This window comes from Osmerus eperlanus, chromosome 9 (genome assembly GCF_963692335.1).
Source record: "Osmerus eperlanus chromosome 9, fOsmEpe2.1, whole genome shotgun sequence".
NCBI lineage: Eukaryota > Metazoa > Chordata > Actinopteri > Osmeriformes > Osmeridae > Osmerus > Osmerus eperlanus.
Genome location: NC_085026.1, coordinates 9,866,349 through 9,889,503, shown reverse-complemented (window position 1 = coordinate 9,889,503; position 23,155 = coordinate 9,866,349). Strand labels below are relative to the sequence as shown.

The following is a 23,155-nucleotide window of genomic DNA, read 5'->3' as shown; positions in this document are numbered from 1 at the left end:
CTCTAAATTATTACACCAGACAAGTGCGTGTGTGTGTATTTGTATGCGAATGCAAGAGAGTGTCTGTGTGTTCACATGGATGTGTGTGTTCACATGGATGTGTGTGTGCAATATGTCTGAGCATGTGTGTTTGCCTCTTAAAAACCGGGAACCCCTCCAAGCGGAGGGACTTTCATCATTAGCTAGCCCGAAATGCCAAAGTAATATGGCTGTATACTGAGAAAGCACAACTTAAACTGTGATTTAAGGAACTCTTATCACTCTCAAGCAAATAAAGAAGCAGTGCCTCTAGGAAACAAATAAAAGAGGGAAGGAAGCGAAGGAAAAGAAAATAAACCCTAATCGAGAGTGCATCAAGATAAATGGCCTCTAATAAAAACAAAAAAGAGAAGAGACTGAGAGGAAAGAGGGTAAACGCATGCTAGTCTCTGAGATGTGATTTGGTGTTTACTGTAAGCTGTTGCTATTTAACATGGATCCCCAGGGTTGTTTATGTCTCTTTAGCCATTCAAACTCGATCAGTCACTGTTAGCAATACCCCACCATTTTGGGAGGAGTCTCTCAATACATGTTTACTTCAGACTCATTGTACCTGTTTAACTGCAGTCTTTATGTCCACCATTGAGCTGTGTAAAGGGACAGTTGTTCAACTACTTTCCATATATACAGAGGAGGAACTCAAATATTGACTCAGCAATTATTGACTGAGAGGACTCCGCAGCACTCCATCCTGTACTACACCACTTTCCCTCCAACATGGCATGAAGGGAATGTGACAAACCTACTCAACAGCTTTCCATCCAAGAGCGTAACTCATAGAAAGAAAACCAGAGAGGGGAAAAAAAAGCAATATCCTGGGCTGTTGTGTTAGGTAAGAGATGCTTCAGAGATCAATAGGGATTTGAGAGTGTCAAAGACTTGCCTGTGATGGAACTCTCTGGCTATGTAAGAGTGAGACTACAGAGTGAGAGTATGTTGTTGTTCTCTACCTTTAAGCACACAATGACTAATTCATGCCCCATCATCTGTGTTATTCAGAGTACCTGAATGCAAAATTGACTTGTTTCTGTCATGACACAAACAGGTAGGATGTGCAGAGGATGGAAAAGGATACTTCACATAACATGTGTCATGCGTCTCAGAGGTGCTGGAAACACACACACACACACACACACAGACTCTGTATAGCTGTTTTATGTAAACTCACACACACGTGTCTGGTATTATAATTTAGAGATTTGTAGAGAGAAAAGATTAAACCGAAATTACATCTCCGATGTAATGATCTTAATGTTGTCTTTCGTAAAATAATGAAATATAATCTAACTGGCTTGAACTAGTCTAGTGCATCATTTTCTGACACATTTAGGACAGGCTAATTCATTCAGTGTGTGTGTGTGTACTAACTGGCCAACACACGTGCCCAATTAAAATTACAATATTATTGTTAAATAGCATAATAAAACTGAAATATATTTAATAGCCTATGCAAGTATTGACAAGATGTCTTTCCTGAGGGAGATTGGAAGGGAACTTGTGGGTGAGCCAAAGTGGTTTAAGGTTAAACCCTGCACGAGTTCCCTGCACAAGAGAAACACTCAGAATTACCTTCACACCCTTCACACACATCCACAACATCAACATGCAATGCAGTTTCAGAAAGAAAAGTGAATGGTAATTTTTTGTTTAACATCTTAACATTTGCATCCTGTCAATTATCTACAACTGGTTGCTGACAGTAGAATAGCTTAATCCATCCGTTTGGACAGAAAACTTTTACACCCAGTCTATTCCCCCTAGCACTTAGCGGTGAACATCAGAAAGGTCTCTTTGTAAAAGCTTTTCTTTCTTCCTCTCCTCTGGTTGGTAGTTTAATGTACTTCTGCGTTGAGGAGAGGAGGCGGAACAGCTGCTTACCTCTGCAGTCTGCCGTGGTCCTATAAACCTCTCTGACTTAATTCTAGTGGACATACATACAGACGCACAGGCACATGCCTGAACTTACACACGATCACACACACACAATTCCGCATGCATGGATAGACCCCCCCCCCCTCAGACCTCAGTCAAAAGGCTACCCCCCCCACACACACACACACAGACACACACACACAGCCTCCTGCCCCATTTCTCAATATTTTTCCCTATCCAGCCCCCCCCCCTCCCACCTCCACTACATACAAACATAACAACATGGTCCTTATGCCAACCACTCCATCTTGTACCTCCCCCTCCTTTTCTAACACCCCACCATTCTCTTCATTGTTTTACAGCCTTGCCCATTCATGGGCCATGACATTCCATAAAGAATTTGCTGCCTGTGCCCCTCCTTTTCACCTGCCCCCCCCATCCCCCGCCTCCCCTCTCTCTTTCTCTCACTGCCTGGGTAGAGCAAAGAAAGGATCTTGTCAGCGACACCCGACGTCTTGCAGGGCAACAAAAGTCATCGGGGGTGCTAAATGTTCAATTCTGCCCACAGTGGAAGGGATGGGGGTCGAAGTGACAGAAAGATTGAGAAAGGGAGGAGGAAATAGAAGGAGGGAAGGAGAGAGTGGCCACTGCTCGCCTGAGATGGTATTTCTTTCTGTGATGAAGGGAGTCGGGCGTGAGTTTATTGAGGAGTGTTCAGTGCTGTGCCCTCCCGGGGGGAGACGAGACCAACGCAGATGGCAAATAAAGTATGCAGCCCGAGGCCACAGCACATTATGCTAATTCTAATGTCAGCTGTACTTTAATATACAGCTCTATTTAATCACCCCATTATTTCCCATTTCCATATGAAAAAAAGAGAGGCGAATGAGAAAGAGAGAGAGGGAGAGAGTGTGGGGGAGAAAGATGGGGAGTAAGAGAAAGAGAGAAAAAAGAGAGAGGGAGAAAGGGATAACCCTGGACAGCCACTGCTGCTGTGGTAATGTGCTGGGTGGAATGGTGGACTTGCGTGTGTGTGTGTGTGTGTGTGTGTGTGTGGAATGTGTGTTTTATAACGATACATAAGTTGAAAGAAGCCCTATTCATTTCTATTAATACACTCTTGCATTATTTCTCTCTCTGTCTCACACACACACACACCTCATCACTCAGTGCCATTCTATTCTCTCAGAATAAATACAAATCGAGCTTCTGCACTCTCCACAAGGCCACACTTCCACTCAAGCGCGGCCACCACTCACACTCCACCACCTCAAAGTCATTCAATTGCCAAAAACTCACTCCACAAAGAAAGTTCCTTAAGCATAATCAAAAGTGACTGAGGGGCCCTGAACAACGCTCTTTAAGAAAAAAAGAAGAGTGAGTAATGATCTTGTTTTCTCCGAGACACCCTTGCTGTGCAAAGCAGCTGCTCCGCTGAGGGGCGAGCGGGGAACACCACTGTGTGTGTGTGTCATCCACGGACGCCGCCTCACACCACGCAACGCCCCAGATTCAATTAAGCAGAAATTATGGCTAATAACCGTCTTAGGTTTCCAAACAGGCCATGTCAAACGCTGCATGCCAATCTGGGACTTTATGGAGCACACACACATGAACACACATATACATATCCACACAAGTACACGCATGGATGTTTGATCAGACATGCACACACAAACACGCACATCTACGCACTGCCACATGTGCTCACTATGTGTGCACAGAGACACACACACAAACACACACACTTAACCATAGAACAAACACCGACAGCCCTGAAGTCTCGCTCATCTTAGAAACGTTGCCAAGGAGACATGAGGCACAGGACCAATCATTGGCCTCGCTTTCCAGGAAGTAACCCGCAGAACGCTACAGTTATCCAATCAAAAAAGCAGGTGGTTTACCAATATTTTCTCACGCTGAGGTGTATCACAGTACTACCTCTATTGTGATAGATTGAACCAATCACGCTTCACTCATTCCCTTTCCCTAAGCACTGGAAACTGAGGGGGAATGAAGCAAATTGGATGTCTGTGTGTTTGAGAGTAAATCACTTCAAATAACTGCCGCTGTGATTGTGAAACACTGTCCGCTCTCCCATTGTCATCCGCTGCATTTACGGGATTAAAATAAAAGCTCTGGAATCATTACGCCATATCATTTTAGACGTAGGAGGCTGGGGAAGAATAAGACTATATTCTTTTCATTCATTGGACAAATTGAGTATTCATTTGTTGTCGTGGGCTCTACTGGTTTAGAGGTGTTTGTGTTTGCCCTGAAAATAGGAGATGCAGAAAGAGAAAGAAGAAGAGACTGAAAGACCGTAAAAGAAAGAGAAGAATCCACAACCAAATTGTAATCACCAGCTCTTAAAACATAGAAATCCAAAACACAAAAACAACAAATGTCATGTTTTTCACCACCGCCGCCACAAAAGCCTGGGTGCTAAACTGGAAACGAAGCAAAGAAAGGGGGGAAACGATTCGACGAGAGGAAAAAGAAAGAAGAAAAAAAAAAGAAAAGAAAAAAAAGAAGAGTGTGGAGCAAAGCTATAGCATCTTTCTAATGAGGTTCTCATTTGCTGACATTGGTTTTTACTGTGGGGACTTCATTTAGGCTGTCATTAAAACCATTATCCGCCGTGAAGAATTCCTACGTTTCATACGAGAGCGCCGCCCGCCCGCTCGCTCGCCCGCTCGCCGTGTTTGGGTCTGGAAGCCCTTTCTCTCTCCATTAGTGGAAGCGTGCCGCACTGGTCTGGCCCGCCGCCTGTGTTTTGTTTGGCGGCGGTTCACACACATCCTTGGCAGCGGAGCCTCGCTGGATGCTTCACAGAGCGCAGAGAGAGAGAGGGGGAAAGAGGCGCGCGAGAGAGGAGAGGAGCGGACAAGAGGAACGCAACAGTGAGGGAGAGAGGGAGGGATGGCGGTGATTGTGTGTGGTGAGCTGGATATCTAAGGGAGGGGGTGTGTGTGCGTGTGTGTGTGTGTCAGTGTGTGTGTGATTTCTCAAATGAATTGAGAGAGATAATATTCAAGGTTGAGATAATACATCAAAGAATAATAAAACACAGACATTATAGAAACACTGAAGGAATCAAGAGCCGCAATTGAAAGGATGTTATAGATTAATTCGAAATTGCAAACACTGATAAGAATAAGAAATATTTATAATAATTATGGAGTATTTCACACACAGAGTACAGTACACACACACACACACACACACACACATAATACTTCACATTTTCTGTCACACAGCAAAATATCTACTAAATGGACCCTCACCAATAGTTCATGCACCTCACATCTCTTTGGACACACACACACACACTCACATCCTGCACTTTGGGTGAAAAATAATAATAAAAGGGTCTAATATATGCATGCATACCACCAGAACACACACTGGGTCTCCATCATCACAAATGCCATTGTACTGTGCTTCTCAATAGTCTAAAGAAGAGTAAAGAGAGAGACAGAGAAAGAGAGAGGTGGGTGGAAAAAAGAGAGGAGCAGCCTGCCGCTCGGCATTCTGGGTTCTCCTCTTCCCTCGCCCCCTGGGGCGCTGTGATGTGTGTCTCTTTAGAAGGGCCCATGTCACAGCACCCAGCCTCATACACAAACGCCCCGCAAATTTGCATCTTTCCACGTGGTACAGGACCAGCCATATGTCACCAAGCGAGCAAAAAAAAAGCAAACACGAAACGGGAAGTCATCCACCTCTCCTAAAATCATCTTGTCAAAGAGTATTTATATATTCTTGGAAGAGGATTGTGAGAGGATAAAGATAAATAGATGATGGGTACTGTGATCAACACAAGTCAACGTTAATCAACACAAAAATCTGCCCCCATTGAGAAGAAAGAAAGATCATCAGCTAGCCATTTAAGAGAAATTAATACCATATTTTATTTGGTCAAGAGTGTTTGTGTTGGGTATGACTGCATGTACACAGAAGAAGGTTGACCTTGTTCATAAACTGAATGGAAAATAAATGCTACAGGCTGTTAATTTAGAACCAACGCTGCTGCACTTGCACGTTTCTCTATCTCCTCTCTCTACGCTCTCTCTTCACACACACGCACACACACCCACACAGGCGCACACACACACAGGGATGCCACACTCCGCTGGCCAGTGGCACTTATGAGCAGCAGTGTCTGCAGCCAGCTAGACGAATAAAAACGCTCATTACCCAATGATTTCAGTTTTCACTATGATTCAATTTGCGGTAATTACTGTGGCCGGCGCTAATAAAAAGAAATTAGAAACGAGAGAGAGAAAAAAGAGAGAAAGAACGGGCTACAAAAAGCGGAAGGTCAACCACCAGTTAGGAGTGTTCATTTTCATCTCAATGTATTCATCCTCTGCGCCTAATGGCCCAATTTCCTCCCCCTCGCTCCTCAATAAATATTGCTGGAATTACAGGTTAAATAGCTAAATTAAATCATGGCTATTATGGCTGGGCCGTGTTGCACCCGCTTGGCTTCAGCTCGAAAGAGAGGGAGGGAAAGAGAGAGCGAGCGAGAGAGATGGAGAGAAACCAGACACAGAAAGAGAGGGAGGGGGAGAGAGAGAAAAAGAGAGAGAGATACAGAGAAAGAGAGAGCTCTTCATGTACAATTACTGGGGAAGTGCCAATCGGTAGACAGTGGGCGATTAATGTCACGAATGTCGGGGCCATCAAATTATTACATTCATTTCTCTCGCCTCGGCCCTCGTCGCCATAGCCGGGAATAGAGAAGACTAACGCAGAGAGGGGGGACCCTTGCTACTGGCAGACAACAAGGCTTTATTTGTTCCGCTTTATGGGGCTGATAAGGTACATGGGAGAAGGAGGCCAAGGACAATGTACAGCTAATTATAATGTAAATAACGAGACATAATTCAATTGTGCTTTTTTAAGGCTAAGTGATTGTCACTGTTGTCAGTTGTTGCAAAGGCTTCGTGATCCGGTTTGAGAGGGACTACTTGCGTTGGAAGGAGTCACAATTAGCTGGAGGTGATGAGTCATAATAGTGTGCTATAGTAAGATCAAATCCAAGGCAAAGACAGAAAGGCAACAAACTGTACATTTCTCATCATGGTATCGTCTTGTCACTGTGAATTTGTGTGTTTGTATGCACACATTTGTGGATATGTATATTTCTGTGTCTGTATGTGTGTAGGGGAATTACATTTATAAATGTATGCACATGTTTGAGTGGGTGTAAGTGTGTGTGCAGGCAAGAAAGGTCGGAGAAGGCTGTATCCCACTTCAAAACTGGACATCCTGTTAAGCAGGGCTTACTGATATAACCTGGTACTTAACTCTGTGTTAAAGCCTGGCTTCACTAAGCTTGCCTTGGCCCTCTTTCAACCTGCAGGAATACTCACAGTAGGGTGCTTAAATTATTAAGAACTAAAGATTATGTTCATTATATTTTCACTCTTACCTTCCAACTCAATTCCTTTCAAGTGTCCTCCAGTCGTTTCCTATTCTGTCTCTCTCTCTGACTCACTAGCCAAGCACTCTCACTCATTCGCCTCTCTCTCTCTACTTTCCATGTTTCTATATCTCTCTCTTCGCTCCATTCTCTATCTGCTTGCACTCTCTCTCTCTCTCTCTCTCTCTCTCTCTCTCTCTCTCTCTCTCTCTCTCTCTCTCTCTCTCTTACCTACTTTAATTCCCATTTGTGTAATCACACATTGATGCAGAAATCATTAAGAGTCTACCGGGCACGTCCTCTCGCAGCCAATCAAAAGAACTCTAAGCGTCCTATATTTGCATACAGGAAGTGCAGGAGTGTTCTCAGTAACTCAGGGACATAGACCCTGTGCGTGAGCGCTGTGCTCTCTGGTGCTCTCGGGGCATCCGATTTAGCAACCTCCTCCACAACTGTGGAAGGAGTCAATGTCACCACGCGGCTCATTTACATAGAGAACAAAGATGACACGGGCCCAGGGCACAGGGGGCTGAAGAAGAGGGGAGGAAGTGTGTGTACAACTATGTGTGTACGTGTGTGTACATGGATGTGTGTGCATGTTTTGGCGTGTGTGAGTGTGTGCGTGCATGTTCGCCGCCTTTGAGCTGTCCGCTACAGCTTGTGAAAAGTTTCCTGACATTTCTTGCATTATTAAGCCAGGGGCTTCATTAGCATGTCTATGATCCAGTGGTCTCCCCAAGCCCCTCGATGGCTCACCTTGCATGGCTAATGCCTTGTTTATGACTATCATAGCAAATCAGGAGGCAACAATTACATGCAAATCAGTGTGTGTGTGTGTGTGTTCTTGGTTGAACAAAGCCAGCTGAGAACTGAGGTTACACAGGGTATACAGACCTTCGTTCTAGACTGGTAAGCATATGCTGTATGAAAATAATTGTGTGATCTAATAATAAACACAATTTGTCTGTATGCATGTCTGTATTTATTTGTGTTAGTGTGTAAGAGGGACAAGGTGAGAGGGCGAGATCGACAGAGAAAGTAAGAGAGAGAAAAGTAAAAGAGGGAAAGCGATAGAGAGAGAGAGAGAAAGAGAGAGGGAAAGGAGAGAGAGTAAGAGATAAAGAGAATGAGAGAGCAGAGAGAGAGATACAGAGAGAGAGAGAGATGTAAGAGGGCGCATCCGATGGTGGACAGCATCTCCTTTTCGTTGGCGGTGCAGGGAATCATGGGTGATTTACTAAGTGTAAATGAAGCGGAGGAATCCGGCCGAGCAGCTGTTTTTCCTGCCACTTTGGCACACACACACACGCACACACATGCACACATACACTCGGACTGGACACTGATCTAGCCAGAGAGACAACATCTGGTTTCTATTCTGTTGCCCTCACTGGCCAAATCTCACCGTGGACAGATTTCCTTTCAGAGGAGATCAACACACACTCCTCCACGGTCTGGACACCACTCCTCTTTCATCCCCCTCGCTATTTATCAGTCTGTCCATGTGTCCTTGTGTTTTGGCAGTGTCTGTCTTTCCCTCGATCTCTCTTCTCTCTCTCTCTCTCTCTCTCTCTCTCTCTCTCTCTCTCTCTCTCTCTCTCTCTCTCTCTCTCTCTCTCTCTCTCTCTCTCTCTCTCTGTCTCAGTCTCTCTTTCACTTTATGAAATAGTTCTCCCCCCTCCTCTCATTTAGCCTCAATCAAATCCCATTTATAGTTCATTTTGTGTGGCAGTGTTAAATTGTTTTGTTTTTGTTTGTTTTGAATTAAGTGGCTGGAGTGTATAAAATGCCTCATATTCTCAAAGGGCCTTTTTATGAGTGCGTTTAATGTATCTACAAAAACAAAGACCACACAGAAACTTTAATTAAAAAGTTAAATGTAAGGAAATGAAAATCTAACACTATCCACTGATTTAATTGTACTGTATTGCACCTGCAACTGCTTAATTTGAAGATGAATCCAACATGGCAAAAAAATCTGTTGTGAAATGTAGTTATGAATTACTTTATGTTTGTAAACTTAACTGTCCATTCCTCGATAGTAGAAATCGGTATTGCCAGTATTGGAAGAGCTTGTAAACACCTAGTGTGAAATAAAACCACACAAGGTTGTGGTCTCATCTTGTAACCAAAGTTAATTTTGCATAACGGCCAGTCAAAGAAACTTTCCATAACCCCACACTGTGCCTCACGTCATGTCATCAAGTCGGATGTTATTCTTTTCATTTTAAAGAGAATGAGGGGGCAGGGGCATTGGTGTTGACATGGCGTTTATGTACTCGTCAATGTCAAGTCTTTCTTTCTCTCTGAGTGACAAAGACTCTTTCAAAGACGCATTCTTTTTTTTTTTTTTTCTATGGACAAATGACATCCTGGCATCCCAGGGTGCTTTGCATTACGCTGCGAGACGTCTATCTCCTCACGTGAGATTAGGAGACGACAGGATTAACGGGGTCGTGAGGGGAGGCAAGTGTGTATGTGTGTGAGTACAGAGCATAATGTTTGCGTGCATGTGAGTGTAGGTGCATGTACAGTATGTGTGTGTGTGTGTGTGTGTGTGTGTGTGTGTGTGTGTGTGAGTGAGTGAGTGCGGATGTAGGTGTGTGTGTGTGCCAGCCTACACATGTACTTATGTCAAGACCAAGCTCAAGGTGGAAGGGCGAGGCGGGGCCGGGTTGAGGGGGCGGCGGAGGGGTTTGGGGTCCTGGCATTCTATCTTATGAATTTTAAAAGGAACACTGCAAGCAGCTTAGCCAAATCAGAATGAATTAAATTCATTAGCTGGGTCCGGGTGACAGTAAGTACCCCGGCAGAGCTGGCACAGGAATTAAGCCATTCTCTCCTATAGACCCGTCACTCCACTCCTAGCCTGGGGGGAAAGAGGGGAAGAGAGGTGGTGGAGAAAGAGGTGGAAGGAGGACAGGATGAGAAGGAGGAGGAGAGGAAAAGGGGTGTCATGACGTTCATAAAGGTCTGTTGGAGTGCTGGTTGGACACCTATCGCCCGAAGGCCTGGCATTGCAGACGGGAAAGGGAGGAGGAGAAGATGGGACAAGAGAAAAAAGACTTCTCCTCCTCCTGTCGCCCCTGCTCGGAATCCAACTGCTTACTGGGACACACTGCAGAAACTTCGATTGAACGTTAAAATAAATATTATAAACACACATTCGGAAATGTATTCAGCCACAAATGGTAGAGTTGCGGTTATAGAAGCAGTTGTAGTATTGCTGATACACTATCAATTACATTTCCTACTAACAATAGACATTTTTAATTGCAGGAATAACAACTCAAAGGCACCACATTTGATATCAAACATCAAATACAATGTGTAAATATGTTTCAAATTCTCAGCGACAGGCACTGGTATTTCCTGGAGTGGTGAAAGCCTGTGTTTGGGTCCCTGTTAACAAATTAGAGGGATTACGCCGGAGAGTGCCAGAGCGTGCTAATCCCATGCACTGGCCATGGACAACTGCACCTGGGGAGTGTGTGTGTGCGTGCGTGTGTGTGTGTGTGTTTGAGGGGACAGGATGAGGCCCTGTGGGGGAGTAATCCTGACCCCTCCAAACACACACACACACACAGACACACTCGAACACAGACTAGAGGACCTGTCAACACCTGCTACCCATGGATCAGAGAAAAACACAATGTCTTCCAGGCGGGTTGAACAGTGAAGGGAGTGTTTCTGTTTCCATGGTCAGATTGCATTGTTTAACTTAAGTGCTGATTTGTGTGAGACTTGATTAGGACTTGATACATGATACATGTGGTAAGTACAGGGTTGTGTAAGTTTGAATGTGTGTGCGTGTATGTGTGTGTCTGAACCAATGTGCCATAACTCAAGAAGCCACTGAAGAGATCGTGCCATAAGCCAGATTTGCTCAGGACGCCATGGTCCAACAGATTTTTGGATGCTGCCCACACCCCCCCCCTCCCACAGCCCCTCTCCCCCCCCCCCCCCCCCCCCCACACACACACACACACACAAACATACTTTTAGGAAGGCGGTCCAAATCCAAGTCAGCCTAGTAGGAGTCTCCTGGAACACACACACGAAAAGCATGCAGCACGCACATATGCACTCTCTAACACACACGTACCCACACACACACAAACACACACACACACACACACAGAAGGCGCTTTCCCAGACTATGATGTAAGGACCTCTCCACTGAGTAAGATGTATTACACTGCAGACTGACTCACAGCCATCCTTCACATCACAGGAAGAAATATCTCTCTTTTCCTTCATTTGTTCATCATTCCTCTTTTCTTTTGTGGTAAGCAGCCAAGCAGTCCATTTATATCAATGTTTTAGTTATCAATCTGTAAGATTCAATAGAAATGTCAACACATGTTAGTGTAAACAATGACCAAGTCATCTTGAAATTACCCAAGAAGACTGTTTTGGTGTGTTTAACTTTCTAGCCTCTGAGCGTCTTGCTAGACATCTTTAAACCCACACAGATAACATAGGTTTAAGGACAGGGAGAATGGGTTTACTAAATGTATATGCTCATTTGGACAGTAGTTACTGGGAACTCAGTGTCTGTCTTTTCTGAGGAATTTGAGGAGAGGGAGAATAATACAGGGAAGCAAGGGAGGAGGAGGAGGAGGAGGAGGAGGAGGAGGAGGAGGAGGAGGAGGAGGAGGAGAGCAGGGAGGAAGAAGGAGGGAACAGCGGGTTTATGTCAGTGCTAAAAATAATCATGGTTCTCCTCCAAACTACAGGTTGACATTATTATTACCTTATAATTAAACAGACAGAGAGAATGAAAAACACAAAGAGAGAGAGAAAAGAGATGGGAAGAGGGGGTGAAGAAGAGAATACAATAAAGAGACAGGGAAACAGAGAGAGAGAGAGATATTAGGCAACCTTGCTTTCATGCAGCGGGCCCCTTTCAGGTTGAAGGGACATGAAGGTCAATCGAGTTGAGGTGCTGTAGCTGGTTGTAGTGCTCTGGCGTTGGGGGTAGCAGAAGAGCAGAACGGAGAAAAGGAGAGAGGAGGGGGATCGAGAAGGAAGGAGCCAAGCTGGGTTGGTTGTGTTATGGTCAGGCTTCAGGTGTTTATACAGAGATGGCAGAAAGAGAAAGTGAGGAAGGGAGGGAGCTGGTGGGTAAGAGTAAGAGAGAGAGAGACAGAGAGAGAAAGAGAGAAAGAGAGAGAGAAAGAGAGGGGGAGAGAGAGAGAGATAAAAAAGAAGAGAGGCTTGGTCTGCTTTGGTCCTGGAGAGCAGATCCAGACCAGATGAGGGCTGAAGCAGGGCATGGGGAAGGGGAGGAGAGCGGAGCAGAGGGGGGAAGGACGGAGGGCTAGAGGGATGAGGGGACATGTCTGTTCCAGAAGGCCTTATAAGGTTTGACTCTAGAGGTCCCAGAAGACACTAAAAGACTACACATCCCAGTAACTAAACATAACCGAAAAGGTCACTTTCACCACCCGTTTATTGCTAAGAACACTTTGAAAGCTAGACTTTAAACCCGTCTCCATCCTCCTTTAATCCCTTTCATAGCTTCAAGGCCAAAGATTTCCCAATTAATCAGGGACAACAAAAAGCCAACACAACACCAGAGGCCCATTCACTATCCCTGTCCATTCTACGGAGTGTGAATACCCCACTTTGCCTCTTTAACAAGCACCTGTAAAAGGTAATGGGCTGTACCAGACAGAATCTCTTGTAGAGCCAGTCATTGTGCTGAGTCTCGGGTGATGCCTCAATCTCCAAACGAGGGAGGGATTGGACTAATTACGCAACCACCAGCTCCCATATTGGCCCTTGTTTAAACTGTTGTGCCTGATTCTACTGGGTTGCCAGACATTATAATCAAAAACAAAACAGAATGAAGGAGAATTGCCATCTCTCTCTCTCTGTCTCACTCTCTCTTTGTCTCTCTTTTCCCCTCTGTCTCTCTGTCCCTATCTGTGTCTTTCTTCCTCTGAACAAATCAACAAAAATCCTTTAGCACCTAGAAAATAAAGCCCCATCAAAAGCCCAATCAATTGAAATGCAGGGATGGAAGAAAACAGAGAGAGAGAGAGAGAGAGAGAGAGAGAGAGAGAGAGAGAGAGAGAGAGAGAGAGAGAGAGAGAGAAAGAGAGAGAGAGAGATCTATCCTCCAAATAAAATACCAGGCCATACACATTATGGTATGTGTATGTGAGAGAGAGACAGTGTCTGGATAAGATTACACAGACATCTTAAGACATAAGCAGCTCCCACTACTTTAAACACAGCCCCTAAACAGAGCAGCCAGGCAAACTAACCAGTCAACCAGCCAGCCTGTCACCAATGTCAGAACGTTTCCTTTTGGTCAAGGCTAACATTGCTTGCATTCACATGATATTGAGCAGATCTTAAAAAAACAACAAAAAAAAAACAATATTGACCTTTTTTTGAAACCTCAAATATCCTTTCAAACTCATTTCAAAGAGTTTGAAATGAAATATCCTATTCCTTATTTCATATTGGGCTAGTTGATACTAGTTGCGCCATGGATCATGTCTGAAGAGTAAGCAGGGCTTGGGAAGGTATGTTAACAGGCACTGTTCTTGTTGGTCAACCTAATCTTTCCCAGAGTTTCCCTTTGCAGTATATTATGCGGCACTGCTGCTAATTGAAGCTAGCATTCACATACACAAACACATTCCCAAGACGCTAAAAACGAACCGTTCAACATGATAATCAGGATTAAGGGTGCGAGAATCGCCACACCCTCCTTCGTTTTCCCAGATGCAAAAAAAAAAGACAAGAAAGAAAAAACTGAAAGAAAATTCAAGAGTGAAAAAACAAGCAGAGCAGAGGAGTGTAGCGGTGGAAAAAGTCTGTCAGAGACTGTAAACCAAGCAGAGAGGGGCAGTGGTGGGGGGTATGGCAGTCACACAGTACGGCTGTCTCTCCTTTAACTAGAAACAGGCTCGCTCCCATAACCAGTCCAATCTGTTTTCATTCACTGGGGGAACAGAGTCTCAGTACACACACACAAACACACACACACACACACAGACAGACATACTGTACATACAGTACACATCTATCCATATGCACGCATGAGCACATGCAAATGCACACTGTCAGTGAGAGACAAGGATTCACTCGCTCACTCACTTACACTAGTGTGTCCAAACTACAGGTTGACTCACTTATTATTGTGATGTACTCACGTGACACATACTTTCACACACAAACACATTCATAAAGACACACACACACACACATGCACACCCCTTCCCCACACTCAGCAGAAGAGGGACTTCAAATATGTAGCATAAGGTCTCGTCTCTTAAAGGGACAGTGTATCACTTTCAACCTCTTCACACAAACAAACGCACAGACACACACTTAACTTCTTCACTCGAGTGAGTAAATGAAAGGACTGAGTTGAGCCTGATTTGGTACAATGCACCTCCAGCTATTCGGCTCCCTTTCCCTGTACCTATCACAGGTGAAGCGTGCTTCACGTGGACTGCAGGAACCAAATCTCGTGTACAGTACAGCACACATACGCAAAGTGAGACACACACACACACTCACTCACACAGGAAACATGCAGCGACACGCCTCTTGTCTCTTGCCTTACACACCACTGCTATTCACCCAGGTGTGTGGAGCTCCAGCCTCGTATTTGAAATACAAGGTGTAGAGTAACAAGTGAAAAGGTGAAATGACAAAAAGGGGTGGCAAATGGGTCCCTCAGCACGTTATCCTGCCAAATATGTGAGGGCCAAGGAGAGAGGGAAAGAAAGAGCAAGCGAAAGAGAGAGGTCGAGAAGGGCAAGAGAGAACGAGGGAGAGAGAAGGCGACGAAACTCAACAGAGATGCCAATGAACAGAAAACCAGAGAAAATCTATGATACGGAATATGTGAGGACCCTACCTCTCAAATGTAGTGCCAAGAATCAGGATCTATTTCAGTATCTATTTCGATCTTATCTACTTGACGAATGAGCCTAACCGGCTTCTGAATGATCTGTGTTTGGGGGTCCATGGATGAGGCCCCTGAGCCTCCAGGGCCTCCTGGAGGAGCTTGTCCGTGAGGCCCCCAGAGAAGGGCAGCTAAGGTGGAGCTCAGCAGACAGGTCTGTGAGTCAGTGGATTCATTATAGGTCCATATTGGGCGTGGTCTATACAGTACCCTAATGATCCCCAGCTGGCACCCTACTCCCCCTTACAAAAACAAGGAAACACTGGAAGAGACCATAAAAAAGGTATTTAAAAACACAGGGCACTATAAAACAGCTCTGTGATGTGGTTTGTGTTGGGGCCTGGGATTATGTGTGTGTCTGTGTGTGTGTGTGCTAAATATGTGTCTTTAAGATAGAGATTACATGTCATGGGCACTGGACCTCTCTCTGGCTCTATCTCTCTTTCTGACTCTCTTTCTCCACAGAGCGGTATCCAGTTCCATCTGCAGTGAGCCCTACTGTCTATAGACAGTAATGATGGCCTCAACACCTGCTTCCAGCGCAGGGCTAGTGTGTCTGGTGTGTATAACCCCCTGACTTGGTCAGCCAGTCATTTTTGTCCTGCATCCCTCATAAACTTTAACTAGGCCCATTTAGGTCAAGGATTTACAGCTGCATGTGCAGTGCGGCGTGTATGTGTCGTGTATGTGTGTCTGCATCAACTTGCCAATGAACAAACATGCATGAAGGCACATGTGTGTGTTTCATCTTGGCTCTCCGGTGGTAGGTAGTAGGTGTGTGTGCAGTCATTTGTGTGTGTGTGTGTGTTTGAGCATGTATACTGTATATCTGCATATGCATGTGTGTGTGTGTCCTCCAGTAGACCAGCACTAGTAGACAGACAGGCTGGCTGGCTTGCACAACAGAGAGCAGAATGCCCAATCATTCAACTTTCTCCAATTAGGACGGCCCGTTGCCCTGTGCACTGGCCGCACTCTGATTTGATTTCACATGGTACCTCTCACTTTCAAATTAGGCAGATGGCCAGCACTGTGCCGGCGGCCATGACGCATGGCACACTTTTGCCAACTAACAGCGGCCGCGGACCTTCGACAGGGAGACGAGCACTGGGGGGATGACGGGCGGTGACTTCGACCAATCACGTTGTAGGCTGGGTCCAAAAACGAGAAGTGGGGACTATATGGGTGGCCTAAGCGCACTGCTTTTTGTAGCCGCTGAAGAGCATGGGGTTATCTCATATAATAATGCGATTTGGCTGGGACAAAATATGACAAGTCCTCGGGTAATTAGGGGGATGCGGGGCTGTTGGGAATGTAACAATACAAAACACTCCCCAACCTTCAATTTACTAGGAAGCATGCCTTTTATCTCCACGCTACCTTCAGCTAGTGCAAGGTGTGTTAAAACTCCTTGCCACTGAGACAACGGGACTGCCAGTTTGTAGTAACATGCTTTCTCTCTCTCTCTGTCTATCCTCTCTCACACACACACACTCTTCCTCTGCATTTTGCCATCTTGGGTAAGCCCATGGATTCAGGTATGATTGAGCTACTGGGATGAGATAGAGGGATAGGAAGAGAGAGAGAGGAAGAGCGAGAGAGGGAGAAAGAGGGAGGGGAAAGAGAGAGAGAGACAGAGAAAGAGATGGAGACAGGAAGAGGGCAGGGGAGGAGGGGTGGGCATGTACACGTTACTAATCAGAAAGATGTGTAGGGCAGCACTGTGAGTGGCAGCTAGTGGCTCTGTGCCAGTATTGTTTACCAGTAAAAAACCCTCCTGCTAGCATACATAAATACTGTATGCCTGGCAAGCAGGCCATTTTAGTTAACCAACAGATACAAAGACTAGGAACAGAGCACATTAAAATACAACGATTGCAACGGCATAAATATCAAACAAAATGTTACCTGCAAAACAGATTTTTTTTGTGGTTCTTGGGAAAAGAACTGAGATTCTTTCTCAGTGGGAGAATACACATTTCTTATTGATTAAAAAAAAACTTCTGTCCTCCAGCCTCCCTTTTTGTAATCTGTGATGCTGTGCAGAGAAATCAATAAAACTTCTGTAGCCAGCATCGTTTGTTTGTTTTCTCCCTCTAAGTGAATAATTTGCGGCTGTTTGCTGGGGCAGAGCGAGCTTTGATACGACCGGCTTCTGGTGTGAGGAAGCCTTCTGCATGTGAACCTCGACAAACCCCCCAGTCCCCCATCCCATCCCCCCTCCTCGCCATCCCCCCCCGGCCTAATCTCAGCTCTCGTTTTATGGCACTGTCTGCCTGCCAGAGTGGACACATGCAAGCGTCGAAGTCAGTGGCACTGTCCAGTTGCCCTGTGTGGTGGGGAGGAAGGAGAGAGCATTAAACATTGGGACCTGTGTGCGTGAGCACAGCCTACATGGCTGGCACACGAGGGGAAGGAGGTCTGGATGGATGTGAGCTCTGTCTCTTAAAGAGGGTTAGGGTGAGCCTTAATGTGCAGTGCCTTGCTGACTCTCTGGCACACATGGGAAGGGAGAGGGTTAAAAGTACCCTGACAAAGTCTTAGCTCTAACCTCCACCAGACCCAGCCACCAATCCCACTCCCTACTAGGTCAGTATGGTTTGTAATAGGACACATTCTCCCGATTCAACAGATGGGTGCAATTCCTGCTAAAGGTCTGATTACAGGCCTCCCATAAACAGGCATTTCCTCTATACATACAGGGGAGAAAGCAAGAGGGGGGGGAGAGAGCGAGAGGAGACCGAGTATAAATATCGATACTACAGGCCTCATGGGACCACAGAGTTCTGTAAACCGTCTCTCTGGATTGGCCAGGCGTGTGTGCGTGTATGTGTGTGTGTGTCCGTGTGTGTCTGTGTGTGTGTGCGCAAACAGACAATTTTTTTCTAAGACTGGCTCGGTGCGATGTGAAATTGGACAAACTTAAGCCCCTTTAAACAAGGGAATCAACATGGCACACAAACAGACACACACAAGTACAACCATGCGTACACGCATAAATACACCAACATACACACACGCACATACACACATACGTGCTCACATAAAAGTGACAGAGCTGTGGGTAATGGGCCCTTGCAATGACAGTACACCAGAATAAGAAAAAAACCTCGGCCTCCCCACCTTCTCCACGGACACAAAAAGCCCCCTCGGTTCCTTGTAATTGAGGTTTAAATCCTTTTCTAACATCCCTCCATCCCTCCATCCACCAGGCACCAGCAAACATGCGTTCCTGCGACACAGGGCCCCTAATCCCCCCTAGTTTAACAGAGTGAGAAATTAGCTTTTGTTAAGTGGTGATTTCTTCACGACTAAACGCCAACAGCCCATTGTGGAAGATACTCCAGGTTGGAGTGGCCTCATTACTCCGGGACTGGGGTTTAAACTGGGAGAGGTGGGCTAATTCCCCGGGAACGCTGCGTGTTTGGGAACGTGGTTCCGACCCAGAAGAGGCGGCGGGCAGCCAGCCGATCAGAGTGGGGCCCTGGAACCAACGCTAATCCCTTCCTGTCACATGTCCACCGAGCGATGTGAAGCAAGGAACGGCGTCAATTGTGCCATGGCGTGCCGGCAACATTTTCCTTTTCTCTCTCTCTCTCTCTCTCTCTCTCTCTCTCTCTCTCTCTCTCTCTCTCTCTCTCTCTCTCTCTCTCTCTCTCTCTCTCTCTCTCTCTCTCGCTCTCTCTCTCGCTCTCTCTCTCTGTCTCTTTTTTCTCTCTCGTCCAAAGAAGCTTTGCACCGTAAACGTGTCCCCCCCGCCTCAGCCGAGTCCTGCTTAGGCAGAAGCCTGAGGGGTTTATCTCATGTATTACCTCCACTCACAGCTCCACCTGAACGCGTGTGTGCGTCTGCGTGCATGTGCGCGCGTGCCCGTGGCTGTTCTCCCGTCACTGCCCGAGCATGTGTGCCTCCCACCAGCACACCTTACACCCGCCCCACCACCACCACCACTTTACGAATTCAAATCTTCAACGAGACACTACTTGTGAAATCAACCAGTGCCAGGTGAATCCCCCACCTTAGCCGTGGCAGAGAGATAGAAGGACAGGAAGGGGCTTGACTCTTGAACATTGCCATGGATTCTGTCTCTCACTGCTCCTGAGTAAGACAGTGCTCTGTCAGGCTGCGGAGAGACGTTAGTTCTGAGTAAGAAGGAAAAAAAGAAAATCTATTTTCAACAACAAAGAGAAAGAATCTGTGACTGGTTTCAATTTTCCTTCGAATTGTGAAGGTGCCTATAAAAAATAAAGTCATTCCGGAGGACTTAGTTATATAGTTCGAAAGCTCTCTGTCAGCACACCAATCCAGACAATTAAGGGGGAGGACTTTTAAGTGCGAGGAGAAAGAGCTAGCCACCAGCGTGTGCAAACCATTTTTGCGCTGGCGGTCGCATCCAAATCAGTGTCAAGTTTATTCCCCTGCAGTGGAAGGAAAATACCAAAAATCGACAGCACCATGAAGCACCTTACGTGCTGTCGGGTTTGATGTCCTCATGCAGGAAAGTTGACTTCCTCACACACCCATGTTTATTTGACAGCACAGGGTGTGTAGACACTATTCTACACTAACACCCCCAACTCATCTCCCTACTCGAATAAGAATGAGAAATAAACAATGTGGTGCTAAAGCAGTAGCTCCAAAACAGATGGGACTTTTCTATAAGGGACTCGTCTTAAAAGCCATTGTTACTTTTGAAGTAGACCTCAAGTGTTGTTGAGAGTATGTTTGGAAAGGACCACTTTCAGGTTTAGCTCCTCAATGTGCACTCAGCATTAAAAAAAACATAAAAAATAGGTTTATTCCAAGCTTTAACACTCAGGTGTTTACGGTCGCACGCCTGTGGGGGCCAACCAAAGACTTTCACAGAGTTTCTACTTCTCACAGAGGCTGTGGAGGCAGTGGGGATTTCAGCAGCAAGAGTCTTGCTCTTAGCAAAACATTGGCAAGGTTAAACCACCTTGATTTTCTTTTGTGAAAGTCATCAGCTTCTGACCTCAGAGAACAAAAAGAAAGAGAGAAGGTCTGTCAGCAAGTACAGGAGTCAAGTGGCTGAGTGGTTAGGGAATCGGTCTAGTAATCTGAAGGTTGAAAATAAGTTTATTTTCTCATGTCACTTATTCTTCTCTTTCTCAGAACTGCGCACACACACACATTCAGTGTGCACATATTTGTGTATATCTTAACACAGTGGCACACATACATATATACACACACCGTACAGTGACATTCACAAAAGGAACACAAAGAGGTACAGCCTTTCCTCGAGGGTATTGGGATATAATAACATCAGTTAGCGTTTTAAAATGTATACGGAAGTATCCTTCTATTGGTTTGCATGTGTCTATTGTTATCTTGAAAAAGCTATCTGTGTGTTTCCTTTCTTCTCTGTCTCACTCCTTTTCACTCAACCAACACCTGTTCATCAATGAAAGAGCACAGCAAACATCCCTTTATCAATCCATTATCAATGTATCTCACCTTTAAAATGTATTTTAAGGCAAAACAAATCTATCGCCATTTGATGAAAGCAATGTGTCAAATGATCTACTGAGGCCTATATTTTTGTAAGATTAAGTTTCCCTCTGCACAATTCTCTGTGTTCCTGTGACAACGCAACTTGAGCGAAGACCTTTTAAAATCTGAGCCCATCTCGTAAGGCCCTGCCAGAGCTGTCAAGCACAGGCCGATGCGCTGCCTAGCTCTCCCGTGCTGTGCGTCTGTCTGCCTCTAGAATATCTTTGTTTTGGCCCGAGCCCCAGACTCTCCACGCTGGTAGACTCTCTGGGTTTAATTCTGTCGTTATGTTCAAATGGGCTAGGAGACCACCAGTTTCTTCTCTCCGAAAAGAAAACACACACACACGCTCTTCTCTTTTCCACACAAGTTTCCTTTCATTCTTTTTCAGCAGGCTCTTGGTTTCGCTAGCTTTTGTGCATCCCGGAGAATCACACATGTCTGATCACACACACAAACACACACACACACACACACACACACACGCTCGTACGGCTGTGTGAAGCTTCTGCCAAAACCACTAGTGAAAGGCCAAAATTCCATGAGCAAATGCTCAAGCTCGGAAGGCCAATGAACAAAACCTTTCAGCTGAGCTTTGGGGTCTGACATGTAGCACTGCTTCTACAAACCAATCTGATAGCCCCTGTGGAGCATTTAAATGGGTTTCGTCTTGAGGGAAAAGCTTAAAATAAAACAAGAAGCGCTTAAAAATCAACATTTGTTGAACACCACCTGGATAAAAGGATGGTGGTTTTTATGGAGCTATTACCACAGGAGTGTAAAAAAATAATCTAGCACACGTTGAAGTCACCGGTGATGCTGGAATGAGAGTTAAATTATCCAGAATGCACTCATTGGTGAGGGTCAGATCAAAACTAATTAAATCCCTTTAAGCTGTAACTATTGACCTGAGACCAACACAAAAAACAGACAGTAAATCCCTCTTTAAACAATAGAGCTAAAAGATACCCTTAAGAACTCATTGTTAGAAACAGGGTGATAGGTGCATAAAATCATATCTTGAAGAGGACAAATTTTAGTTGGCGTCATTAAATATATGATACACAACAATACACAATCAGGCCTGCTCCCCATATTGGCCTGAAAAATAAGTGGGTTTTGTTTGAAACAAAGAACCAAGAGGTAAACAATAGATTTGAAACGGCTGTCGGAGAGCAAGAGTATTTTCGTCTGGCTTCTGTGTATTGTTCTGTTCGAAGGGATTCCTTCGGAAAAGCTCTGCTTTTCTCTCTCGCAGCAATTAGAGGAGATTTGGTAGAATGATGTGCAGAGTAGCAACAAGAGGAGGAAAATAAGCCTGCCGCAAGATACACAAATATGCTAGCATCTCTGTCTCTCAGTAACACCCTTCCATGCTCACCCCCCCCCTTTTCTCTTCCACATCCTCTCTTCATTTCAGCCCCGCTATCCTTCTGACCCCCCCACTTCCTAACAACACACACACACACACAAACGCACGAATATGCACATGCACACGCCTCCTCCACCAATCACATCACTGACGCCAGGACATCAATTCTCGCAAGTCGCCGAAAATTACCATGCATGAATGCAAAAAAGCCTGATCAGGAGTAATTAACACAGCTTCATATGCAAATTTTATTAATGCAGAACTACAAAGTCATTATGCAAATGAAACTTTCGTCAAGCCTCTTGACAAATATTCAGAGCTCCAGCCAGGGAGCAGGTTTTGCTCTCCCTCCCTCTCTCACTCTCTCTCCCTCTCTCCCTCCCTCTTTACCTCTCCTTTCCGCCCTACCTCTCCCTCCCTTCCTCCCTCTTTCTCTCTCTTGCTCTTCCTCCCTCCCTATCCCTCTCACTCACTCTCTGTCTCCCCCTTTTCTTTCCTTGAGTCACCCCCCCCTCTCCCTCTCTCTCGGCCCCTCTCTTTTTCTTTGCCTTATTTTTTATGGCATAGCGGAGAGAATGTATGACAAGTCTGTTAAGTTATTTTAGACTTGAGGGATGGCAGTGTTTTTACGGGGTTTGTCGGATTAGCATTGGATAGCGCTGATGGCTAAGAGTGTGTATGTATGTGTGTGTACGTGTGTGTGATTAGAGAGCTGGCTGAGGCTAATGGCTGTTTGGCTGTTTGGCTCTGGAGCGAGGTAATGAACCTGTGATTCAGGGGGGGAAGACGAGAGGATGGAGAGATGGAAGGGAGGGAGGGCGGGGGGAGAGAGAGAACATATGAATATGCATGAGACTTGCTGGCTTTGATGATTAAAGAAAATTTTAATATTTAAATGAGTGCATGCAAAGTGATTAACTCGGGGAAGAGGCAACGAGGCAAAAATCGCAAAAAGGATTTTGAAGATGCTAAGAAGTACATAAGATGCAGCTTTCCC

General features: G+C 45.4%; 1 protein-coding gene across 3 annotated transcripts in view; it reads right to left on the bottom strand.

Moving 5' to 3' along the window:
* Positions 1-23,155, bottom strand: part of bcl11ba (BCL11 transcription factor B a) — a 52,916-nt gene that overhangs the window by 7,656 nt on the left and 22,105 nt on the right. The gene's annotated exons all lie outside the window — the stretch shown is intronic.